Source organism: Physeter macrocephalus, chromosome 19 (genome assembly GCF_002837175.3).
Source record: "Physeter macrocephalus isolate SW-GA chromosome 19, ASM283717v5, whole genome shotgun sequence".
Lineage (NCBI taxonomy): Eukaryota > Metazoa > Chordata > Mammalia > Artiodactyla > Physeteridae > Physeter > Physeter macrocephalus.
Window position 1 is genome coordinate 27,756,688 of NC_041232.1, and position 13,399 is coordinate 27,770,086.

Genomic DNA, 13,399 nt, shown 5'->3' on the forward strand with positions numbered 1-13,399 from the left:
CTGGCAGCTATTCCATTAACATTTTTCCCACAAGAATAATATGGCTGCATTCCAGACCAAGAAATTAGTATCATCAAAATCACAAATTTAACCAACAACATGAAAAAGATGAAAACATCCACATCCTTTAAAATAAACTGTCCTCAACAATGCCCTTAAGACAATATTTTTTACCTTAAGACAATATTTTTTAAGGTCCTTAAGGAATGTTTACGGTCTATTTTATACAGTTCTATATTAACTTTTTAAAAAATAAGTGTATTTATTTTTATTTTTGGTTGTGTTGGGTCTTCATTGCTGCGTTCAGGCTTTCTCTAGTTGTGGCGAGTGGGGGCTACTCTTCGTTTTGTTGCACAAGCTTCTCATTGCGGTGGCTTCTCTTGTTGCGGAGCACGAGCTCTAGGCACGCAGGCTTCAGTAGCTGCAGCACGCAGGCTCAGGAGCTGTGGCTCGCGGGCTCTAGAGCGCAGGCTCAGTAGTTGTGGCCCCACGGGCTTAGCTGCTCCGTGGCATGTGGGATCTTCCCAGACCAGGGCTCGAACCCGTGTCCCCTGCATTGGCAGGTGGATTCTTAACCACTGCGTCACCAGGGAAGCCCTATACAGTTCTACATTAACTTTTATAACGAGCATGTACTACTTGTATAATCTACAAATAAAAATTTAAAAAATAATAAAATAGGTCGACTTCCACTTGGTTTGCTCTGGAGAACTACAGTGTTCCAGTTAGAACCCAAGGGGAAAAAATAATGAGATGGCAGGTGAGAGAACTACTTCAGAGAGAGGAAGAGGGAAAGAGGTAAAAGGTACTTTCATGTGTTTTATGTTTTCTAACCCAGCCATCAGAATAAGAAAGGAAGCAAAAGATTCAGGACAGAAGCTCAATCCAGTAAATATAGGCTGCACTTTGTGTTAGCGTTGCTATATATTATCTCCTTCGGAAAGCTGAGCATGGCAGTTAACTTAGAAGACTACACCAAGTAAATGCACTGTAAATAGTCGATTTAGTTTAGCTCTATGTGTGTATTACCTTCAAAATTCCACAAAGGTAAACCAACAGTATAAAATAGAGTAACATTTAGGCAGCCAAACTGCTTGAAATATAAACAACCAAGGGTTCATGCTTGCTATATCATACGTTCCCAAAGTAAGCCATGGTTGATTTTTAGCACAATGTTTTCTGGCAGCTATTCCGTAACATTTTCCCACAAGAAAATGATGATTGTATTCCAGACCAAGAAATTACACATGCCCACGCCAAGATAGCAGACCACATTGAAGGGATAGCAAAAACTGAAACACAATAGGGTAGAAAATGAGGTTAAAGAGAGGAGGAAGGGAGCAACATGAAGCACCTTGTCATTGTGTTGTTTGATCTTTATGATGACAAAAGCAATTTAAGGCTTTAAAAAAAGGCAGTGACACAATTCAAGCAGCATGTTTGAAAAGGTGCCATGGGGGGAAAAAAAAAGTGCCATTGGTGAAACTCTGGAAGACAGACTAAAGAGGAATTACAGGAGAGACACAGAGACCACTTCAATTATAACGACCAGACTGTGAGGTGGGAAGGAATAGTCAGCAAGAGCAAGGAGGCTAGAATGACATCAGCAGCGAGAAGTAAAAATGCTGTGAAAATAATTTAAAAGAAACAATTAGCATTTATCTGTTGTATTTATCTTCCAATATTGACTAAATAATACCTCAATTTTTTTTTTTTTTCGGTACGCGGGCCTCTCACTGTTGTGGCCTTTCCCGTTGCGGAGCACAGGCTCCGGACGCGCAGGCTCAGCGAACATGGCTCACGAGCCCAGCCGCTCTGCGGCATGTGGGATCTTCCCGGACCGCGGCAGGAACCCATGTCCCCTGCATCAGCAGGCGGACTCTCAACCACTGCACCACCAGGGAAGCCCTCAAATTTTTTAAAAATAAAATTCTCATTACTTCATTAGATAATATTTACAAAAGAGATTAGTGGTAAAAAGATTTTTTTGGCACTGTCAAACAGTGGACCATAAAGGATCACGTTCTAACAACGCATTTAGAATTTTTAAAGAAAGTAATACAGGCAGCTGGGTTTACAATGATCTATTTGCCCTCGGTATGTAAATATATTTATATATACATTCATTTCCAGATGTAAAGGTCGACATATAAAATACTCATCTGCAATGGGGAGTTGACATAAATAACTTCTAAGGTTCTAAGATTCTAAAAATGAGTTGCTGGGTTCACTGACCTCTTTCTAGCTCTACACGGCTCTAAATGTGCAACTTCCGTAGACCAGCAGAGGGCTGCAACAGCCCAGAGAAAATGGTGAGGCAGCTTGACTTGCATCTCTGGCACTGGGCGGTGGAAAAATTACAATACTGAAAGTAGAGAACTAACAACCACTACGTATTCACTTCACTGTCAACAGATTCTAAAAGGGGGCAAGAGCAATCCCCCAAAGCCTGAAAACTAGAAACACTCATAATTAAGCATTTTGCTACCAGCTCCTTTCTCTTCCTGCAAGATAGCAAAGTGTTTGGAAGCAGAACAAAATCTCACTAACATAGGGTAATTAGAAGGGAAAAAAGCCAGTCAAAATGAGTTAGCAACTCACACTTCCTTTCAGACCACTGCTCCACACTGCTGCTACCAGACTTATCTTCCTAAAATGATTATTTCATTAGGTTACTCTCACATCTACTTTGCCAATCTGTTCTGCATATAGTGCAGTGAAGTCTTTACTTTGCCTAGATTTTAAGGTAGATTTCTACCTCATGTATACAAATCTTATTTTCAACTCCCCTAGTGAGACTGCTCTTACTGTTATACACAATATGCAATAGAGAGACTTCCCTGGTGGTCCAGTGGTAAAGAATCCACCTTCCAATGCAGGGGATGCGGGTTTGATCCCTGGTCGGGGAACTAAGATTCCACATGCCGTGGGGCAACTGAGCCCTCGCACCACAACTACTGATCCCATGCGCCTGAACTAGAGCCCGCATGGCACAAACTACACAGCCCACGTGCTCTGGAGCCCGCACGCCACAACTAGAGAGAAGCCTGAGCGCTGCAACAAAAGATCCCGTGTGCCGCAACTAAGACCCGACGCAGCCAAAAATATAAATACAATACATAAATAAGTAAATAAATAAATAAAAATGGGCAGGGATTGAAAAAATATTTAATACAATTGAAACGGAAACAGTCACTGTGATGAACTTTGCATAAAGAAACAAATCTACACAGGTCTAGGGAAAGGGCAGATCCACTCTTGGGAAAAGTTTGTGCAAAGAGGGAAATAGGAATTTGCCTGGGGAAGTGAGGAACTGGCTCAAGGAAAGGTATACAGGGGGGTTCAACTGAATTGTAATTCTTAAGGCTGGTGATAGGTAGAAGGTGCTCACTATGCTATCTTCTGTACCTTTTCAATTATTTGAAATATTTCAAAATTTAAAAAAGTTTTTGGTATTTTACTTTGCCCCTCAAAAGACAAGCAGCCGATGTACTCAACAGATCATACGTCCGGTGGCATTCTCAGTACTACTCACACTTTAATCCCAACTAATGCCCTAACTCATTTTTACGGCTTGCTTTCTTTTTATTTTTTTAAATGTTTATTTATTTATTTTTGGCTGCGTTGGGTCTTCACTGCTGTGCGTGGGCTTTCTCTAGTTGCGGCAAGGAGGGGCTACTCTTTGTTGTGATATGCAGGCTTCTCATTGCGGTGGCTTCTCTTGCTGCAGAGCGCTGGCTCTAGGCGCGCGGGCTTCAGTAGTTGTGGCTCGTGGGCTCTAGAGAGCAGGCGCAGTAATTGTGGCGCATGGGCTTAGTTGCTCCACGGCATGTGGGATCTTCCTGGACCAGGGCTCAAACCTGTGTCCCCTGCATTAGCAGGCAGATTCTTAACCACTGCGCCACCAGGAAAGTCCCGACGGCTTTCTTTAAAAATGATAGGGGGCTTCCCTGGTGGCGCAGTGGTTGCGCGTCGGCCTGCCGATGCAGGAGAACCGGGTTTGCGCCCCGGTCTGGGAGGATCCCACATGCCGCGGAGCGGCTGGGCCCGTGAGCCATGGCCGCTGGGCCTGCGCGTCCGGAGCCTGTGCTCCGCAACGGGAGAGGCCACAACAGAGGGAGGCCCACATACCACAAAAATAAAAAAAAAATAAAAAAAAAAATAAAAATGATAGGTACATACTTTAGCCTTAAACGAAAGGAAAAGACTTCTAATTGCTTAGATAACTGGGTACATTTTGAATAGTGGCACATTAAAAAAAAAACAAAAAAAGAGATTTGAGATAAAGGACATGGCATAAAAAACCAGAATAGTTTATGATAATCATGGCTTCTGCAATGTAAGTCTGAGATGCTGAAAATCATCTTTATCTACACCCAAACTCTCTATGCAATTAGAGGTACTGAAATCAGTACCCCGCCCAAGAGAGCAACACTTATGGAAGTAATATTTCTAATCCACATACCACATCATTCCCACCCTGACCCGACAATAAGGTGGGTTATTAGCACTACTTCAACTATAGCCAAAGTTGTAGCTTCCATACAACTTCACACCAGGGCTGAACTGTCTGTGCCTTTAGTCCTGACCTGCTACCTCTGTCTCCTGTACACTCTCCAACATAAACCCACTTGCTATACTCCGCACAAGAATTCAGGACAACTGCCAAATTTAAATGAAATATAATCTACAAAGATACTGAATCACTATGTTGTACACCTGAAACTAATATGATTGATATTGTAAATCAACCAGACCTCAATAAAAAAAAAGAATTCAGGATAACTGCATATAGGGCATTTAAAAGAAAACATGCTCTGAATTGACTTAGGGTAGTAATATTATTGGTAGCTCTTTTAGTCAGGGCAATTTAGGATTATAAACTGTTTCCCTGCCAAAGTATGCTGAGGAGAATAATAAGAAATATGGTACCGGGCTTCCCTGGTGGCTCAGTGGTTGAGAATCTGCCTGCCGATGCAGGGGACACGGGTTCGAGCCCTGGTCTGGGAGGATCCCACATGCTGCGGAGCAACTAGGCCCGTGAGCCACAACTACTGAGCCTGCACGTCTGGAGCCTGTGCTCTGCGACAAGAGAGGCCGCGACAGTCACAGGCCTGCACACCGCAATGAAGAGCAGCCCCCGCTTGCCACAACTAGAGAAAGCCCTTGCACAGAAACGAAGACGCAACACAGCAAAAAAAAAAAAAAAAAAAAAAAATATGGTACCGAGGGACCAAAGCATAGTAAATTCACTGTATTTCAACAGCTGTAAGTTACAAGAAAAGTGTGGTACTATGGAAACTCCAACCCCAATGACAAACAATATGTATGTATTTGGTTTTATTTTTAAAATAAAGCATTAGCTGAAATATAATCATGTAAATGTTATGAACTGTGGATAAAAAAGGCAAATCTCACTGATGATACTGATATTAAACAACTTTATCTATGAAAAGAAATATACTATAAAAAATAAATGCCTAAAAACACAAATTAGGACTATTTAAGAATGTTAACAGTTCTACATCAAAAATTCAACTTAAATTTCCAAGTCAGTGATTCTTAGTCTTTTTTGGACAGACCCGTGTCAGAGCCTGAAAGCCATAGGTTCTTTCACTAAAAAAGTTGCAGTGTAACTTCCAAATATTTACAGAACCTCTGTAATTATGGATCCTTGTTTAAGTAATTATCTCTCGCAGCTAGATTTTAAGCTCCATACAAGAAGAAAATGTCTTCTTCAGATATGTGCTTGGCATTGGCACCTAAAACCTTAAAACCTAAGCATCTTTTCAATGATCTCTGTCTCCTATATGAATTCTATACGACCTCGAATTATTTTCTAAGAAAATCTGTATTACATTACTCCCCATCTTGGAAATTAATTTTTATTAAGCCCCTCTTCCTAGCAATCATGGCCTTTTTCATCTGCTACCCATCTTTTCTCCCTTAGTCCCAGTTCATCCTCTTCTGCCAGTCAGACCATCCTCCTGTCATTAGCATCGGGGTGATCCTTTACATTGTGATGGAATCTACGGTACAACAATGAACAAGACAGACATGATCCATGTCCCCGAGGGCTCACCATGTTCCTTTCTACACCAACTAGAAAGCAATTTGAATGACTAAACAATAATACTGTCCACCTATTTCACATGTCTATGTTTTGTTCACTGAGTGTAAATCCTTTAAAAAAAAAAAAACCAACCTATGATATTGTCTTCGCTTATATTTTTCTAAACTCCTGCCTCAACAACGCTAAATGCAATACCGTTCATAGAAATATTTATTTAAAATTTGTTAACTAAGCATGCAGTGTTTAAAACCTTCTTGATTATATCCATAATACTAGTTCATTGTGGCAAAACTTGAAAATACAGAAAAATAAAAGAAATTCTGGTTACTTTCATATTCAATATCCAGAGATAATCTGTCACACTGTCAGACTGGATCATTCAAGAACTTTCACTCCTTGTAAAAATCCATAATACAAAACAATTATTTTCCCCACAAAGGCTCAAATTTTATCTATCATTTTACCTTTTTTTCTCTTAATAACAGCTTCTTTGAAGGTGCAGTTTTGTAAAGGAGCAATACAGACACTGATTTAAACTCATCTGTATAATGGCAACAAGATAAACTTTACAAGGTAATGGTAAAGAGTGAATGAAAAGTTATGTGGAGAGCCCATTATCAATCACAGGACATTTGTAATTATGCCTCTGACCAAAGGATATGAAGTATCAATTCACAGAAGAGAAAATGCAAATGATTATTTCTCCATGTATTAGCTAATGATCCAAATTCCTGTAGCTAAAATCAAACCCTTCATACCACAATTAAAGATGAAAGCCTTGGATGTAAAATGACAGAGGTACTATAACTTAAATGTAACGACACAAATTTTAATTGGCAACCAACAATTTGTTTACTTTCAACAGCATGAGCACAAATAGAAGGTAAAGAGGTATTTTTTTGCCCTGTTGGACTGCAGCTTAAAGAGAACACTCATCTTCATTCTTGGGATGTTTTTATGAATCCTGGAAGACAGGGATAATTTCTGAAGGTTGAAGAACCACTACTGGGTGATCACCTCAACTATCAATCTACAAACGAATTGGGTTGATATTAAGAAAAAATTTTTCTCAAAGTAATCAAATTACATTTATATAACACCTACAAATTTCAAGTTAGTTCTTGAGTAACAGCATCTAGAGCTGAAGACATTCCAGTAACAACTTTTTGAAGTTTATTCATAATTAGATATGTAAAATATCTATTCTTATCATATATTAAAATAACACATATGTAACTATCTAACAGTACCTTGAGTACTAAAGCTCAATAAAAGGTCTTTTCTTTGATCACCAAGTAACTTCCAAATAGTCAAAATTAAACTCTGGTAAAAAGGACTTATTTTAACTCAGAGGTTGCAAGACTTTAGAACATAACATTAGAATATAAGCCAAGGCTTTATTCCTAGTTACAATATTTTTGTGCAAATTGTGGTAGGAAACATTCGGTAAATTTTAAATTTTCTCATCTAAGTGACATCATTAACCACCAGCACTAATTAGTAAAGCGGTATAAAGAATGTTTTTAGTATTTACTTCTACCCGGCTTGTTAAAGTTTCAGAAGTGGTAGAACAGAATGGAAGAAAGCTGTGTACAATGAGCTTTGGGGGAAGAGAGAATAAAAGTAGGTGTTTCTTTCCTCTTCCTTCAGATTTGCTAATGCTTCTCTTTCACGGGTGCATTTCAAAGGAGTCTAGCATTACTCCAGAGAATTTTAACCTGGATCCTATCCATGGTTCAATATCATCAGATTAGCGGATTTTTTGCTGATCTCAGAGTAGTTGTGAAATTCAAGAGATCGGTTATAAAATGTACTTCATGAACTACAGAACACCGTAATTTTTTACATACTATTATCTTTTATCGTGAGATACTACAGCTATTTCTAGAAAGAGACAGCCACGAACACATGGTTTTTGTTCTCTATTAGAAGTCAGAATGCCAGCAAAACTCCTATGTAGGAAGAACAACAATCTGAAATGTAAGAAGCTACAGGACTCTCCCAACTCTTTCAAGCAATAAGGTAGTTGAACAACATAGTATTTATCACTAATATTTGTGGCATCTCCCCCAATTGTGGCCCAAATACAAACTGATAAATAGAAATGTAAACTACTACATATTGTGAAACAATTTTAGTGCAATAAACAAATATTAAGGGACCGGCCAAAAAAAAGACACAATTTTTAAAAGCTGAAGAAAAAGAAATGATTTTGCAACTTGCAGCTTCATAATTTACCTCTTCTATTTACCTCAATTTGGAAGCATTTCTGTGTTTAAACCTAATTCTCTAAGAACTTAAATTTGAATTTGAATTTCTTAGAATTGTGGAGGGTTCCACTAAACAGAAAACCTAGTTTTGGTTGCTATTTTCTAACCTGGACAAACTCACATTTACTCTTGCTGGATCTATTCCTTTATAAAAGTCCCAAATGAATTTGGTTAGTTATCTTTTTCCTTCAGTCACTCTGTTTAAAGTATGTTTCCTTAGAACAATGAACATCAATATCAAGGTGGAGTCTGTTAGCACAGCCTCTTAGTACTGTTAACAACTGTAGTCCTTCTGTTGCTGGTGAGACTAATTTGCTTCTGACAGCTAACATTAAAAAAACCCAACTACATCAGCATCTCATTAAAAGGCTTGCTAGACTGTTTCCCACAATTCTCATAAGGTATTTTCTTTCCTTTTGGTTTTTAAACAACATAGTAGAAGGTAGAATGCTGCCCCCCGCCCAATTTTTCACAAAGTCAGAAACTTAAGAAAAACTGCTCTAAAACTTCTCAAAATCAGCTGAATACTCCTAGAGGTAGAATACAGAGAAATGGTTAAGAATGGGGACGGCAGAGTCTGTCACTTTTTTAGGTCTGTGAATATCTGTACACCACATAACAGTTCAAAGCCTCATTTTCCTCAGCCACAGTATCTGTTTTACAGGGTTATTATGAAAATTATCTGAAATATTTCACTTAAAACTCTGAACATAGATACGTGCAGATTCTACATGCTCAGCAAATGTTTATCATAACCTTTAGCTTCAAGCTTACAAATAATCCATGTATGTAACACTACAATACTACAATGTTGATGTTCCCAGTATTATCGATTTAAAGCACTAAAAGAAAAAGGTCTTTAAACCTAACAGCAAAAGTCAACAGTGTCTTAACATTTCTGCACTTACATTTCAGATCTACAAGATAACCTTAACATGAACTACTCAAAAGCTGAGTTTATAAAGGAAATTACCTCCTGTTATTGCCATTATCTAGAAACTAGCAACAAATTAACATTGCTACTAAGATACTTTCACTATTACTTTTAAAAAGCCACTGCCTGTTGAAGAAACAGATTATGCATGCATGAGTGTATATGATAATGTTTTCAAATGCTATATGAAGAAACTTCATATTCTCCAGAGGAAGTCAGGCTCTAACAACTGCAATATTTAAAATGTTCGTAAGAGGCTTTACTAAGATTAGAACTAAGTAGGGATCAGAAAATGTATCTACAGGGAGTTATAATCTGTAAAACAGCAGGTGCTCAAAACAATGAAGCTAAGGCTAAGCAAAAACCTAGGGATCTAGACACCTTAGATAATACAGTAGAAAACTGTATTTATTTTAAAAATAATATCACCACTTTTTATATAGATAAAAGCTTATAGTATATAATGTGCTTTCCATATGTAATCACATTTGTTCCATCAAACAATCCTGTAAATTATGTAGGAAAATTATTTTTTGCAGATTACAAAGGCAAGGTTCTGAAAGTATGATTTGTCAAAAACCACAGTTAGGAAATGACAAATCAAGAATTTAAACCCTGGTCTTCTCACTTTTATTTGCCTGTTCTTTCCACTACTCCATAAAGCTACTTCTTAAAGAAAGAACAAATTAGCGTCTTCAGAAGAAAAAAATCTCTAGGCCAAACCACAGACTGTTTTAATTAGCTGTGCTGACTTGGGTAAGTCATTTCCCCTTACCAGGCCTTTATTTTCTCATCTGTAAAATGAGGGAAACGGATTAGAAAATCTGAGGTCTCTTCCAGATCTAAGGATAAATCTCTAAACTACAACCTTTACAGAGTACAAGCATTTTACAAATACATGTTGATGTCACCTTCCGCAACAAGTTCCAAGTCAGAAAGTGGTGTCATTAGCTATTAAGCAACCTACTGCAATTACTGGATAAATTCTTAATGTCCATCTGATAGATGTTGCTTCAGTAGCATCAAGTTTATATACAGAAAGCTGTCTAAACCTTTTACGGACTACGATGGAAAAGAAATGATTAATCTCACTATTCATTCTCCTTTTAGCCTGAAACAATGCTCTTAAAACATAAGAATGGTTTACAGAAAATTTAACTACTCGTCAACTCATGCCAAGAAACTGAACATTTTTACTATTATTTTTATTCTATAGAATAAAAACCTCTTTTCCAATGAAGAGTTTTCCAAATATCCCTTTCTCCAGTCTACCTCGAAGATTATCAGTTACCTTTTTCAGCAACTTCTATAGCAAAAAAAAAAAAAAAAGTAACAATTTGATAAAAACATCTTCCTTTTAAATTCATTCCACCAGTTGGGCGCTCGTCTCCAAACAAAATTCAAGCTTTTTTCCCCCTTCCTAGTATTAAAGAACTAAAATCAAAGACCGCACAATGTATTTCCACCTACTAAGTTCTTTCCTCATCTGAATATTTTCTTTACTCTGCTTCAAATAGTCTTCATGGAATACACACCCAGAGATTTCCACTTTCCCAGCTCTGCTTGTTCATAAAACCATCCTAATAACAACTATGGAAACCAAAGAGATTAAGAACATTACAGGCATCCTGCTCTTTTCCTTCCATGAATACTACTTAGTTTAACTTCATTTTAACACCTTGCCTGTCCCTAAAATAGAATACATACCCCGAATAGTTAGGCTTGACCTTACTCAGTCAACCGTCTGCAGACCTTTAGAAATTTAGTTACTGCTTGTGTCGACTATAAAAGATCTTTTAGTAAAGCCTTCCCCCACTTGCCTATGAAACATTTCGAATGTTTACATGTTTTTGCGTTTAGCCCAAATTAAATACTTTTCCCAACAAGCTTAGCTAATATAACGACTTGATCTTACACAGTCGACACTATCTCATTTTGTTTTTTAAGCCACTTGGCACCAATATAGCACATGTTCTGCCAGTTCTGAGCTAATCTCCAGGAAAGCCTTTGTATAACGACTGAAGAAACTGAAACAGATCAGTGCCCAAGATTTTTAAGAGCCTATATGAGCATATGTTTTTAATCAACAGTCAATTTATTTTAAAATAGCTATTTCACCAGTTCGCCTTCTTTTATAATTTACATAAACCATTTTAAAATAAAAAAGGACACATGACTGAGAACTCAGGTTCACTTCAACTTCAGGATTAGAGCCGATTCCTTAGTGTTAAAGATCCTGGGGTCTGCGACCCCTTTCACTGCGTCCGCAGGGTGGAAATTACACTCTCGACAGCTAACACCGCTTAAAATGTTTCCTACAGTTTCTACGGGTGCCAGTGTGTCAACTTCCCGTCCTAAACTGTTTCTTACTGTTATTATTAAAACAGCTGTCAGCTGGGCTTCGGTGACCTCTTTGTACAACCGTTTATTCAACGCTTTGGGAACCTTGAGGCTGCGTCACACCGTGTTACCCTCGAACTAGCTTCAAGAACCCGGCGGCCCGAGAGTCCGAGAACGCCGGGGCCCGGCTCGCCCGCACCGCGAAGCTGCCTACCCGCGGCCCCGGGCTGGGGGCGCCCCGCCCCCAGGGCGCCCCCACCCCGCCCGGCTCCCGGCGGCGCCCCCCCGGGCGCGCACACTCGCTCCCTCGCACGCACACGCGCCGCGGCCCCGCCATGTTCCGGGAGCGGCGCGGCCGCCCGCGGAGCCCCCGCCCCCCGCTCGGGCAGCTCCCGCCGCGCCGCGGCCACGGCGCTCCCGGCGGGGCAGCCCGTACTGTCAGCGCGGCGCCGCAGGGCGGGGCGCGTCCCTACCTCGCTCGGGGGAGGGGACGAGAGCGGGCGCGACTGAGGGGCTCCTCCCGGGCTCCGGGGGCCGGGGCTTGAAACCGCGCCCCTCCTTCCTTCTCGCCTGTCGCCACGCCCCCCTCGCCCGCACGGACCCGAGGCACGACCGGCGCGGAGGGTCTACCCCCGGAACGAGGGCCTCGGCGCCGCCGTCGCTGTCGTGGTCTTCGCCGCTGCCGCGAACGCCGCCAAGGCCGGGCTCGAAAACATCTCCGGTCTCCGCCGCCCCTCACCACAGCCTGCTCGCTCCCAGGACGGCGCCGTCCGGCTATTGGCCGCGGCACGGGCACGTGACGCGCCGGGCACGGAATGGGCGGCGTGAGCGCTCCGCCTCCGGCCCCGCCGCCCCTTCCGCCCGCCTCCCCGCCGCGGCCCGCCGCGGCTCGCCGCTCTGGCTGAGCGGGGAGAAGCTTCCCGAGCCGGGGGCGGGGGTCGGGGCGTACCAAGTGGACGCGGGGGTGCGGACCCCACCCGCCTCGCCGCCTCCCCTCCGCCGGCACCGGCCCCAGAAGGGAGGGGCCTAGGGGAGCGAGGGAGCCGCGCAGGCGCCGCCGACGTGCCGGGCCGGCGGGTTCCGCTTCGCGCTGTGCGGCGACCATGGCCGTGGCAGTGACTGGAAACTTCTGGAAATGGCGGCGGCGAGGAAGAGGAGGCTCTGTCTACGTTGGGTATTCACATGTTATTTTTGCGGGGGCGGGCGGACGAGTTTGCGAGCTGGGACCCGGGAGAACAACGCTGCTGCCCCGGCTGGCGGCGAAGGCGGGTGTCCGCCCCGGCTCGCGGTGGACTGCGGGCCAGGGGCGTTCGGAAAGGCGGTGCGCCCGGGTCCGCGCACTGCGCCTGCGCGCCGACGGCCGCACCTGCGGAAGCACGGGGCTGGCCAGGCCGCAACGCGCCCCTCACCTGAGCCATGTGGGCCTCGGGCCCATCCCTAAAGCTCGTTCGCGTGCATCTGTCGCGGGGACTGCACGGACTCTGCAATACGCCCTCTCACAGTCACATCTTCGGATGACCTTTTCAGACAAATTTAAGTGCATTTTTCCCTATCCGAGATAGTACTTCTCAGGGCACTGCCAGCTGGAGGACAGTGCAGGAGGGAAATTTACCGCCTCGGCGGTCCAGCTGCTGGCACTCTTGACTTCCTCTGGAGGGTTATCCGCGACAGTTTGTACTTGCCCTTATTTAACCACCAAAGGGATTACATAATCGGAGGGAAACCATTTTATTGAGGTCCTTTTGGACGCTTTTTATTTACATTGAGGTTAATCCGTGACAG

General features: G+C 42.2%; 1 protein-coding gene across 11 annotated transcripts in view; it reads right to left on the reverse strand.

Moving 5' to 3' along the window:
• Positions 1-12,383, reverse strand: part of ANKRD12 (ankyrin repeat domain 12) — a 112,560-nt gene extending 100,177 nt beyond the window's left edge. For 8 of the 11 annotated variants that reach the window (XR_003677207.2, XR_003677210.2, XR_003677208.2 and 5 more), the window contains exon 1: positions 12,091-12,382. The gene's annotated coding sequence lies outside the window, so the exon portion shown is untranslated. Of the gene's footprint in view, positions 1-12,090 lie in introns of all 11 variants that reach the window. The other 3 variants (XM_024120804.3, XM_024120802.3, XM_024120801.3) reach the window with 3 other exon arrangements.
• Between the last annotated feature and the right edge of the window lie 1,016 nt (positions 12,384-13,399).